The sequence below is a fragment of the Petaurus breviceps genome, unplaced genomic scaffold (genome assembly GCF_028583685.1).
Source record: "Petaurus breviceps papuanus isolate PSGF00001 unplaced genomic scaffold, PetGlider_PUasm1.0 178, whole genome shotgun sequence".
Lineage (NCBI taxonomy): Eukaryota > Metazoa > Chordata > Mammalia > Diprotodontia > Petauridae > Petaurus > Petaurus breviceps.
In genome coordinates, this window is record NW_027185777.1 from 19,374,032 (window position 1) to 19,386,762 (window position 12,731).

Sequence of the window (12,731 nt, forward strand, 5' to 3'; positions counted from 1 at the left end):
AAACAGCATACCAAATTAGAGTTGTATGTCTTGTCTTTCCTTCAGACCCAAAGCCCTTTAGGTTAGATTAGATGAGTTTATGGAAAAAAGCATTTTTGTGGGGGAGGAGGTGTGCTGGGGGTGGGGTGGCATTAGAGCAAAAATGTAAATGAAAAATTGAATTCTTAGTGGTCGTTTTCAAAAGATATCTATATCTGAAAGAGCTATCTGGGATGGAAGACTCTTCAAGCTAGGAGAACCGTTGGAGATAATGTAATCTAACCCCTTCAATCTGTTTGGGGAAAGACTGAGGCCAAGAAGGAAGAAATTATTTGTCCAAGGTCACACAGCTCATTTGCAGCAGGTCTAGGACGAAAACTCAGGACTACTTGATAGCTTAACCTAAAGGTCTGTGTTTCTCATGGCTCTGCTTCATTTGGAATAATTTGTTTTCTTTCTTTCTCTCTTTTTTTTTAAAGCAGTTTCAGTAAAGTAACTTGCCCAGGGGTCACACAGCTAGTACATGTGTGAAGTCGGATTCGAACTCAGGTCCTCCTGACTTCAGGGACATGGCTCTATCCACTGTGGGAATCATTTGATCTTAAGATACTCTTTTCTGTTCTCACCCCATTTCCTCAAAGGGAAGTTCCTTTGCCTTTCTGCTTTTTCCAGCACCTTCCTTAGCTCTGGGATTTCAAGTGGGATGCTAGGAAGAAGGAAATTCTAAGTGGCCTCAGCCTACACTGTAATTCCATTAATCAAATGAGCACTGGCCTGGCACCACCAGTCTGCAATCTGTTGAATTCCAGGCTGCCACTTGCCACCTGGAAGCCTGGGCTCCATCCGGCTGCGCCCCCTCTAGGTCATCAATTTCTTCCTTGACAAAAACATCTGGTGATTTCAAAACTGTAATTTTCATACATTTTAGTTCATGCTGGAATGTTGAGAAGCTGTTCTGAAAAACACAGCTCCTCCCTGTGCCAAACCAGTCAGGCTGGAACGAAGGCTGTTGTTATAAATCTCCCCTTTGCCTTTTTCAACAGCCCTAGAAGGTACAAAATAGAAGGTTTCAGGAGACCAGCCTCGCTGATTAAATAAGAGGACATCAAAGCCGCCAGGTGGGTACGCTCCTCCTCCCCTTCCCCCTCCCCCCTCCCCCAGGGCCTCCTCTCCTCTCAATCTGCTGCTGGCTGGGGTGGCTGGCCAGAGCTGGGAGCATTCAGCCTCTTTCTGTTCACAACAAATTCCTGTGTGTCCTTTAAGTGGAAAAATATTTTATGACATGGCAAAGCGACTGCTTGTTCTACGAGTGATTCACAAAGAAAACTCAGCAGACAAAGTGACATGTGGGACTGGTAGCCAAGAATGAGTCGGAGGAGAGGGGGGAGGGTAGTGGCTGGGAGGCTAAGAGGGATCTGGAGAGGTCATCGACAGCACTGGGCCATGTCTCTCCCCCAGCTCCTGCCCCTCCCAAAACACACCTCCTTAAAGTTGATGGATTTACTTTCCAGTACATTCTTATCTTGCAAGGGGCACAACTTTTCATTTGCCTTGAACATAGGGGGCAAGAGACCAGACTTGGGAATTCATAGGGCTAGGGTATTCCCCTATGAGGGGATATCCTTTCTCTGCAATTTAGTCTTAGTTTCCTGGAGGCACTGAAAGTGACTTGTCCAGGGTCACATTAATCATACAGTGTCAGAGGGTGAACTTGAACCCAGACCTTCCTGACTCTCTTTATCCACTGTGTTCTGCTGCCACTCTTACTGAGCATATAGTAGGCCCTTAATGAATTCTTACCTAATCGAATTTCTATTTCCTATGCATATACACACATGTCCTAGAACAAGAGTTCTTCACCTGGGATCTGCAAATACCCCAGGGAGTTTGTGAATTTGTATGGGGAAAAAAATTGCATATTTTTCCCCCACGAACCTCTAATTGGAATTTATCATTTCTTTCCATTATGAGTATAGGCAACAAATCATTGTTCCAAGAAGGGGTCATTTACAGGCTTCAATGAATTGTTGAAGGCATTTATGGTGCAAAAGAAGGTTAAAAGAAACCCTGACCTAAAGGATCATGGGATTTAGGACTAGACCGAACCTGCTAGAAAGATTATTTACTCCTTGTTATTCAGTTGTATCCTACTCTTTATAACACCATCTGGGGTTTTCTTGGCAGAGATACTGGAGTGGTTTGCTATTTCCTTCTCCAGTTCATTTTACAGATGGGGAAACTGGGGCAAACAGGGTGAAGTGACTTGCCCAGGGTCACACAGCTAGTAAGTGTCTGAGGCCAGATTTGAACTCAGTTCTGAGAGAGAGGGAAAGGGAGAGGGAGAGGGGGAGAGAAAGAGAGAAAGAGAGAGAGAGAGAGAGAGAGAGAGAGAGAGAGAGAGAGAGAGAGAAAGAGAGAGAGAAACATTTATTAAGTGCTTATTGTATACCAGATACCCTATCCACTGTGCCATCTAGCTTCCACTATATCTGCTCCTAGTCTCTTGTTCTATAGGTGAACTCACATAACCCTCTAATGTTTACAGAGAGCCCATCCTTCTGAGGTTTGTGGTATTTCCATTTATCTCCATTTGATAGACAAGGAAACTGAGTTTCAGAGAGTTTGTGTCAAAGACTGGAACCCAGGTCCCTCCTGACTATTTCAGACTACAGAGTAAAATATACCTAGAGACCAGTTGCTCTATACCATGCTGCCTCATTAAAAAAGGTCTTCCTTATTTATACTTTAAACCTGGATGGGTTGGTGGAATCCTCAGTATAGGTTCTCCCTGTAACTGAACAGACTAACTCATTCCTGAAATATTGAGCCCAACCAAATCTACTTTAGTATCTTGGAAAGTGGAATTTTAGAGGTGGAAGGGTCTTTAGGGATTAATTTACCACCACCACCCCCTTTTTTAAAACTGAGACTGGATTTCCTGCTCTTGGTGCAGCAATGACTTAAGGACCCAATCCCACGACCAACCAGCACAAAAAGTTTGATCTGCTGCATTTCTGACCTGGGGGACTTTGCTCCTTCTTAGGAAACCTGTTGAAGCCTTACTCTTGGGTGCTCACCATATTGGTTCCAGACATTAATTTAGCCTACTTTAGCTCCTGAACTCAAGAGATCCATCTTTACAGATGAGGAAACTGAGTAGAGGAGCTATCTAAAGTCTGTTATTACATATCCTCTTTCTTTTCATTTCTTTCTTTTTTGCTTCAACACACACAGTCCCTGCAACCATTCTTTGTATATTGTAGGTTGTAGACCCCTCACCATACTTGGGGCATATTCTAGTTTGCTAACTACGTTAGGATACACAGAATTGAACATGCTATTTTCCGTGGCCCGACAGAGTAAAACAAAAACATGTATTTTTACAAAATTTGATTTAAAAAATAGTTTTCAAATGGCACACTCACCAGATGCACACACTATAAAAAATTCACACAATTCCCTTGGCATCTCCAGCGCCTTTTAGGAGACTCCTCTATCCCATGATCTCTATATTAAACTCAATGGTCTAAGCTTAAAAAACAAACAAAACAAACCAACAGTGTCGGTCTATTATCACCTTATATTAGTTAAGTTCCTGGTCAATTAAAATCCTCAGATCTTTTTTTAAATGAACCTTTGCCAAAACAAGTAGCACCAGGCCTGAAGGTGTACAACTGATTTTTTGAACCTAACTACAAGATTTTACATTTGTAGCTATTACATTTTTTCTTGTTGGTTTATTCCAGCCTGAGGAAATAATTTCGAACCTTGACTCTATAATCTGTGGAAAGAGTTAGCCCCCTCATCTGGGTCATTTGAAAACATTATGGTTTACCACAGTGGGGCAATGTACCCTGTCATTTAGCCTACAGTTCTGTCTGTGAGGATATCATGCATTTTGTCAAAATTTTTGTTTAAAATAAGAGTGTCCAGTACCTGACACGGTGAGGAAGACCTGGCTGATTTAACTTCTCTGGACCTCAGTTTCTCCATTTATATAATAAAGGTAATAGCTCTAGTACCTACCTCCAAGGTTGTTGTGAGGTTTAAACAAGGTGATTGTAAAGTACTCTGTAAACTTTGAAATGCTTTGTAAAGGGAAGGCTGGGTGGTGCAGTGAATAGAGCACCGGCCCTGGAGTCAGGAGGACCTGAGTTCAAATCTGGCCTCAGACACTTAACACAAAAACTAGCTGTGTGACCTTGGGCAAATCACTTAACCCCAATTGCCCTCCAAAAGGCAAAAAATAAAATAAAATGCTTTGTAAATATAAATTATGATTATGGTATTCTTTGTCTATAGCATTACTCATATCTAATACCTTAATATTAAAATTAAGGTTAGCTAGACATGATTTTTAGTTTCAAGCAATCATATTCCTCTCTAAATTCTTACTATCTGGGGCAGCTAGATGTGCAGCAGTTTGAGCACTGGCCTTGCAGTCAGGAGGGCTTGAGTTCAAATTCAGTCACAGACACTTCCTAGCTGTATGACCCTGGGCAAGTCACTTTACCCCAATTGCTTCCCCCCCCCAAAAAATTTCTTACTATCCGTTTAATAAGCCATCTGGTTTTGGGTATCCTTTTTTTTTTTTTTTTTTTTATTGTTTTCTGGATCTTTTTCTTCTCCAGCACGTAACCCTAGCTAATACTTATTTTTCTAGAAGACAAGCTGTTATGAATAAGTAATTGATAATTAGGTATAAATGACTGATAATGGATGTGATCTCAAGTCAGAAAGAACTGAGTTCAAATTCAAGGCCATCTGCTGGCTCTGTTGCTAAACTTATCCACAGCTGTCTACCAGTTATGAATTTAGTGCTGGTCTTGAGAGAATTTCTTTATCTTCCTGTACCAACCCAGTAAAACTACTGATCTAACCCTCACGTACTATCCCTCCAAGATTACATTTGCATCTTAATAGCAGCCTAATTTAAGACCTTAAACCAAAGGAGTGAAGAAAGTGAAAATTTCCTATGGAGACTAGAGAGATGCTTTTGCCCTGAGGGCTTCATTCCCTCCTCCTCTCAAACCATTCCCTGTAGGTGGCTGTCTACTCTGCTTATTTGTAAGATTGGCTTTTATACTGATGAATTCCTTTAACTGTGCCAGCCAGTGGCTTGCAAGGGCCTCCCCTGTTGCAAATAGCCACTTACTTTCACAGAACACACCACAGTAGCTGAGGCCATATTCAGTGTTCTTTTGGCAAATGATCCACTTTTCTTTGCCAGCGTTGAAAATGCCCTCAGGGGACCCTTGCTTGAAAGCCAATCGGTAACCTAAACGGGGACCTCCTGGGGTTCTGAGAACTTCTTTCTTCTACCCTTTCACCCCCTTTGAATAAAGGTGCTTCCACATTCTCAGTGTTGGCTAAATCTGGAAACAAAAAGTCATGCTAATTGTATAAGAGAGGGAAAGAGCGGAAGGGAGAGAGAGAATGAGAGAAGATCTTGTTTCTAGGCTAACAGGTTCAGGAAATCTTGGATAGCCTGGGCACTTTTTCAGATTACAGCTGAATTTCATGAATTGGATTCTATGGGCTGTTTCCACCATCTCAAGTGTTCATTGCTGCACCCACTCAGTTTGATTTGTGGGTCAACTGGGCTGCCCCATCACTGGCGAACATGATAAAGGATTACATGGTGGGAGAATTCTCTTTGCCAGCATCTGCAGCACTAAGGGGTCTTTCCAAGTCTCCTTCAGTCTTCCTTCATATAGCTTTTTTCTCATCATGATTCCTTAGCTGGATTCAGGACTGGACTCCTTCAAGAAACATAACCAGCAGCCCAGAGCCAAAGGGGGCTCAGCTATTATCTCAGCAAGTGGTCTCCCAACAAAAAGTTTCGGGAACCCCCAAAAGTTGTGGATTCTGTCTGAAGCCTTGGGAGGAACAGCTAGCCAGCTGACTGTTTCTTCTTTCATAGCCCATCCCAATTTAAATTCTAGGGCCTTAACGTCTTTGTTTATCTACAGAATGTTTACAGAACTGCAGGGTAATTTTTTTTTTTTGGTAGGGAAAATGTCTGTAGCCCTTCCATCTCAGCTGCTGGCTGTTCTCCCTACCAAGTCTCCCCTTCCTCTTCAAAACACCAGCAATGCCCAGAAATGCCCAGAAGTCGCCTGTTATAATTAGACATTCTGACTGTTCTGCCCCAACTGTATTGAATTTAAGAACCGGGGTTTGGGAAATTTGTTTTTGACGACCATAACCAATGGTCCATTTATATCTCCGGCTGGGATAAATGGAGCGCACTGTGCTCACTCACCCTCTTTTCTCGGGGAGTCAGGCTTTCCTGGCCCGCCCTGCTGCCTGGCAATCGGATGCTCACTGTGACCTTCGGTGCCAGGCAGGGAAGAAAAAAAAGGCGAGCCAAAAGCAATTTCACAAGAACAGTTTTCACGGGCTTTGTCGATCTGCAGAATGAGCAATGAAATCTCTGACTTGTTTGAAAAGAAGGGCTGCTTAATTTCGGAAACCAAAGTTCTCTTCTGGAATGTCTTTCCCCTTCCCCACAGTCTCTTCCACCCCTAAACCCTGTTACTGGCAGGTCACCCTGTTCCTTCCTTCTCCTGACTGAACAGACACCTGGTCATCCTGCAAGAGAGACTCCCTCTTTTTGAGGGCATCCCACGGACGTGCCAGTCACAGATGCTTTTCTCTAAGGAAGATAACACTGGTTCAAAAATCCACCATGGTGGTAACTCGATTCAACAGCAAGGGTGGAAAAAAAAATTTCCCCTTGCAATCTCCCCCAGCATTTGACAAGAATTAAAGTTTTCCCTCAGGGGAACCAATTTCATATATTGAACCCAAGCATTTCCCTTTATATTTCACCTCCCGTTTCCACCCCTCTCAAACAACACAACACAGTCCAGCACAACATAACACAGAGATTCAAAAGGAACAATTTCCTCTAAAATAAAGCCATTTGTGCTTGAACTGCTGTTGTAAACACTGCCTGCCCAATGTGCCCCCGGTTTAAATTAGGACGCTGTCGGCTGTTATGCATGTTTACTGTTCTGAAAATGTTTTATGCCTGTCACAACCCATATCCTGCTGAGGCGGCATGGGAGTGGGGGGGGGTGATCAAAATGTGTTTTCCCTGGAAAAATAATAAAATACCCAACAGGTTTCTTTTGAAACGGCTTCTTTCTCATCATTAAAAGTTGAGTTTTCTAGCAAGGAAAAAAAAAGAAGGAATCATCAACCTCTTCCTGTTGGAAGATGGGGGAGGATGGCATATCATTTGTCAAGTAGGGCCAAGGGCATTTCCAGATAGGGTTTGCTGAAAGTGAACTCAGAAGAAACATTGGACAAAAGACTTGTCCTGAAATCAGAAAGACATGGATAAGTTTGAATCTTCCTTTAGATAATCTCTAGATACTTTTTAAATAGTATTTTATTTTTTCCCAATTATATGTAAAAACAATTTTAACATTCATGGTTTTTTTTTTAATTTTTAAAATTTTTCATTCCAAATTCCCTTCCTCCCCTCTCTCCTCCCTGAGAAGGTAAGCAGTCTGATCTAGGTTATATGTACACCTACTTTTACAAATATCTCATTGAATCTTCACACACAACAGCCCTGTGAGGTAGGCGCTATTATTATCCTCATTTTACAGCTGATGAAACAGAGGCAGGCAAGTTACACGAGTTACCAAGATCATACAGCTAGTATCTGAGGTCAGATTTGAAATCAGTTTTTCCTGACTACAGGTACTCTCCACTACACCACCTAGCTGCTCCCAGACTCCCTTGAATCACACTTTGATAACCATGGCTTTAGGTAGACATATCTATATTAAAGCTAAAAAAAGAAAAAAGGCCAAGGTCTCCCACTGCTTCTGGGGCCATGTCTAATGGTCTGATCTATATCTTGCCTCTGGACCCAGATGACTCCCGGGGAGAGAGGGAGGTTGGTGACTTTGCACTGTCCTGCCTCTCTTAAATCCAATTCACTTGCAAGTCATGACATCACCTTCCTGATGTCACTGGTCCTCTTCAAAGAACAACAAACAAAAGCTGTGTGAGCGTGGAAAAATCACTTCACCTCTCGCTAACTCTCTAAGGCTAAAAGTTACTGATGGATCGCTATTCTGCAGATGGTGGAGAGTTTCCAAACATGGTTTAGGTTTTTGACTTTTGGTGATTGTGCAGTCTGAAATACTATGTATGGATGGAGATGGGGGTGGGGTGATGGGAAGGGTGAATGCTGCATTTTGGGTGAGAAGACCTGGGTTTGATTCCTGCCTTTGCTATTGACCAACTATGTGACAACTTGGGCAAGTCATCTATAAAATAAGACAGTCAGACTAGATAACTTTTAAGGTCCCTTCTACATGTAAATCTATGGTGCTATATAGCATGAGGGAGCAGGGCTAGATGACCTCCAAGGTCCATTCTCTTTCTAATGAGGATCTCATTAAGTTATTCAAACTTCAGTTAATATTCTGTCTTTTTTTCAGCTGATGAAAAAAAAAGCAAAACAACCCTGTCTTATTGCAAATTCTCTAGTCACAACCTGAGTGGGCTGAACAGTATAGGGAGCAATGTTAACGTACCCACTGTCTCCCACTGACAAATGACAACTCTCTCCTGTGGCCCAAAGCAAAAACCAAACCAAACCTGAAAAACAATTACAAAATAGATAACTACATTTCTGACTCTCAAAGTGTTGGTGCTGCACCTCTGAACATTTACTGGTTTATCAGGACAAGTGCTTTCAACCCAGATAAGAAGAGTTCAATGCCAAGAAAACAAGTATCTGTAATTAGGCCAAGCAACCACTGGGTGTCAGCAGCCATTGCAGCTTCAGACTCACGGAACCCAGGGATACCTATATACAAAATCTGGGGGGCTATGCCTGCCTCGGGAAAAAAGAAAAAAAAGAAAGAAGAAAGGTGAATTGTTCAGGCAAAGAAACGCACAAACAGATACATGGGCAGTCTGGTCTAGATATGTTTCAAACTGAATGTTCATTGACATACACAAAACACAGACACACACAGAGTCATGGTACTATGTGTTGCATTTTTGCACTTTAGAAATAGGGCACAAAGCTAAGATACAGTCACACATCTGGAATTTTCACTGAAAACACATGCCCAATTATGCAAAATGAAGACAACATTTTGAGAAGAGTTAAACATACAGCTATTTGATGAGCAGATTTATGGATTTAAAATTTTTTTCCTCAGATTTAGGGGGTTAAAGGTCCTGAGAAGTTGAAAAGGACCTAGATTGTATTAATTATTTCTTACAATGAATGTAGAAGATCAAGCTTTTTTGTGTGTGCTAAATCAGATTGGGGGACCAACCCTTTTATATTGAATAGATACTACTAATCCTCAAGTTCCCCTACATTCACAAAGTCGTAGATCTGGAGTTGGCAGACACCTTGGAGGTTATCTCATCCAACCCCTTCATCAGCAAAGGGAGGAAGTTAGATGATTTGCCCAAGGTCACAGCGTGGTGGTTGCTGCTGCTGCTGTTGTTTGTCTTTTGTTTTCAAAGAAGACTGATGATACCACAAAGCTGGAGTAAGGAATGGTGTGTTCCACTCTGACTGATCAGATCAATACAGATTCGGAAGGCACTACCACAGATCAGGTACAAGTGTCCATTAGAATATTTAGAGTAAAAGTGGCTCTGGATTTGTGTGGTTCGGGTTTCCTTTGTGTTTCTATAATTCTGCTTTGCTCACGGAGCATAGAATCTTCTTTGATGCAGGGACACCATGTTGAATGGTCCTGTGCCAGTGTTTCCCATATCTCAGATAATAGTAAAGTTCTTCAGAGATATCTTGAGAATGTCCTCATACCATTTTTATGACCTTTGTATGAGCACTTACCTTGTGTGAGTTCTCTGTAAAATAATCTTTTGAGTAAGAGAGCATTTGGCATTTGAATTATGTGACCAGTCTAATAAGTAGCAGAGTTGGGATACAAACTCAGGGCCTGTGACTCCAAGTTAGGTTATCCTTCCAAAATATAAGTTTAGGAAGTATTCCTCATATGATGCTTATGCTGGCACCATTTTCCACATTTTGCAGATGGGAAAATTGAGTTTAAGACAAGTTAAATCACTTGCTTAATGTCTAACAGATCATAGCTTCAAGAGCTGGGATTTGATAGCCATGGTATTTGATTCCCATACACATGGAACAAATACAAATAATTGCTACTGAACCCAGGGAGGTGGGGCACTAACCCTCTCTTTTCCACTCATCTATGGATTCAGGCATATGAAAAATGGGTTCAATCCTGGGGGATCCAGATCTCCAATGATAGAGTTTAGGTTCCTTTGTCTCGTTGACTCAGACTCTGTATGCCTCACCTTAGAACCCACAGGAAAATAATATAGAACATAAATTTGGTTCTCGTCTAGGGTCTTCCCCCAAAAAAAGCTAGAAAAGCACTAAATGTACAATGTAAACCTGGTAAAGGACAGCTATGTATTCCTTGACACAAAGGAAATTCTTAACAAAGAGACTCATGCATAAGTATTAACAAAGACTTACATAGCAGTGAAAACATATCACTAATATTGTGCTTCTCTGGGAGGTTACTGCACAAAATATGAATCCTTTTATGACTGTTCAGCTGGCATTTCACTTTCACCTTAACTCTGCTCTGTCCAAATAAATTCCTTTATATTCATATCTTCTGATGAGCTAGACCCTGGTCTGGACTTACTGTCCTCCTGGGCCATCTTCTTTAGGAAGAGCTGGAGGAGTTGTTGCTTCCTCCTGACTATCATACAGTTGGCACCATGTGAGGATCCCCTAACTTCCGACATCTCAAGTTCACAAGATCGTCTCCACAGGTAGAAAGGTCCACTTCAGGATTTCTGTTCTGTTACTGAGGCAAAAGAAGAGAGACAGTACAAGTCCTACAGTTGGGCTCTCATAGGTTGGACATATGCCTCTGCTGTGTGTTCACCACATGGACAAGGTAGAAAAAGGGCATTGTCTCCCTTGACCACTCATGGGAAGAGTCTCTTAACAGAGTTTTGATATGTTTTGTCAGACAGGAGGAGGAGAGAGGACCAGAGCCTGGAATTACTTCCACTAAGAGGACCACAGATCCTAGCTTGTAACTCATCTAAAGAATAAAGTGGAAAACTTCAAGTAATTCATAAAAGCAATAGACAGTAGACTTTTAATATCATAGAAGACCAAAGACAAAAGTAGAGGGTGCTTTAGAAGTCACCAAGTCCAACTTTTTTTTTTTTTAAGCAATTGGGGTTAAGTAACTTGCTCAAGGTTACACGGCCAGGTGTTTCTGGGTGGGTGCTAAGTGTCTGAGCCCGGGATTTGATCTCCAGGTCTTCTCAACACTGGAGCCGGTGCTCTTACTCGCTGTGCTACCTGGCTGCCCCTACAAGTCCAACTTCTTAATTTTACAAATGAGGACATTGAGGCCCAGAGAGGTTAAGTCCATGGTTACATGGGTACTAAATATTAGAGGTGTGATTCTTCCTAATTCCAAGGTCAGTGTACTAATAGTGGGAGGGAGGTGCAGTAGATAAGAATACTAGACTTGGAATGAGGAAGACCTGAGTTCAAATTCCAAACTGGATAGCTGTGTGACCCTTGTAAAGTAGATTAACTGTTATCGGCCTCAGTTTCATCACCTGTCAAGAGGGGATAATAGTAACATCTGTCTGACAGGGTTGAGAATCCAATAAAATACCATAGCATTTTGCAATCCTTAAAGTGCTGGCTATTATTACTATTATTACCACAATGACACACTGCCTTTCTAGTCCAAACCATTTCTCATTTCACAGAGGAGGAAATTAAGGCCCAGCAAAGGCAAGTGACTTGCTTTAGCCACTGTCTCTGAACCACTGGTAATGCCAGCATTGATCCCAAGGTCTTCCAACCCCAACCCTCTGACTCCAGATTGAGTGCCATTTAGTGTTGGTGGGAAAGGAAGAGTGGCTGCATTCCTTGATAGGGGCTGAACCAAGGAGACTTCTTAAGACTGACTTGATGGCCTAATGGATAGAGAATTGTATCTTTCTATGCAAAGCATGTAAATACCCCCATCACACTTCCCAGAAAATGGATTTCACTGATGGAGGTTGCCATAAAGATCCAATGTTTGGCCTACACTCTCTTCGGTCTTCAATTTCTCCTTACATTATAAGAGTAGCAATGGATCTCTCAGGTTGTACATCCCACTCTTAGTGCATGGTTAGCCCATTTTCTTTTTCACTCATTCATTTCTCTGATGACATCTTTTACTCTTTTTTCATAGTTTCTTATTTATTACATATTACAGTCTGCTCACACCAACTCCTGCCTCTCCGCTGAACTTCGATATTCATATTTAATTTTTCAGACCATGGTGTTCCATGACTGCCTTGCAAATTTTCCTTTGAGAATTAGTTGTGTCCATGTGTGATAATGCACACCTGTAATCCCTGCTAGTGAAGCTGGTAGATTGCTTGAGGTCAGAAGTTCTGAGCTTCAGTGGGCTAAGCTGATCTGGTATCTGAACTAAGCCTGGCATTAAAGGGTCCCTGAGAGTGGAAGGCCACTAAGCTGCTAAGGAGAGGTGAATTAGCCTGCATCAAAAATGGGGAACTTCAAAGCTCCTACAGCGATTAGCAGTGAGATTGGTCACATGAGTAGCTATTGCATTTCCATCTTGGGCAAAATAAAGAGAACTGAAATAAAGAAGGAAAAAGGAAGAAAGGAAGAAAGAAAGAAAGAAAGAAAGAAAGAAAGAAAGAAAGAAAGAAAG

General features: G+C 41.9%; 1 long non-coding RNA gene across 1 annotated transcript in view; it reads left to right on the forward strand.

Annotated features, from left to right (window-relative positions):
* The first annotated feature begins 937 nt into the window (after positions 1–937).
* LOC138159968 (uncharacterized) overlaps positions 938–12,731 on the forward strand; it is an 82,218-nt gene continuing 70,424 nt past the window's right edge. The window contains exon 1 of the long non-coding RNA XR_011168027.1: positions 938–1,097. This is a non-coding gene — a long non-coding RNA (uncharacterized lncRNA). The remainder of the gene's footprint in view (positions 1,098–12,731) is intronic.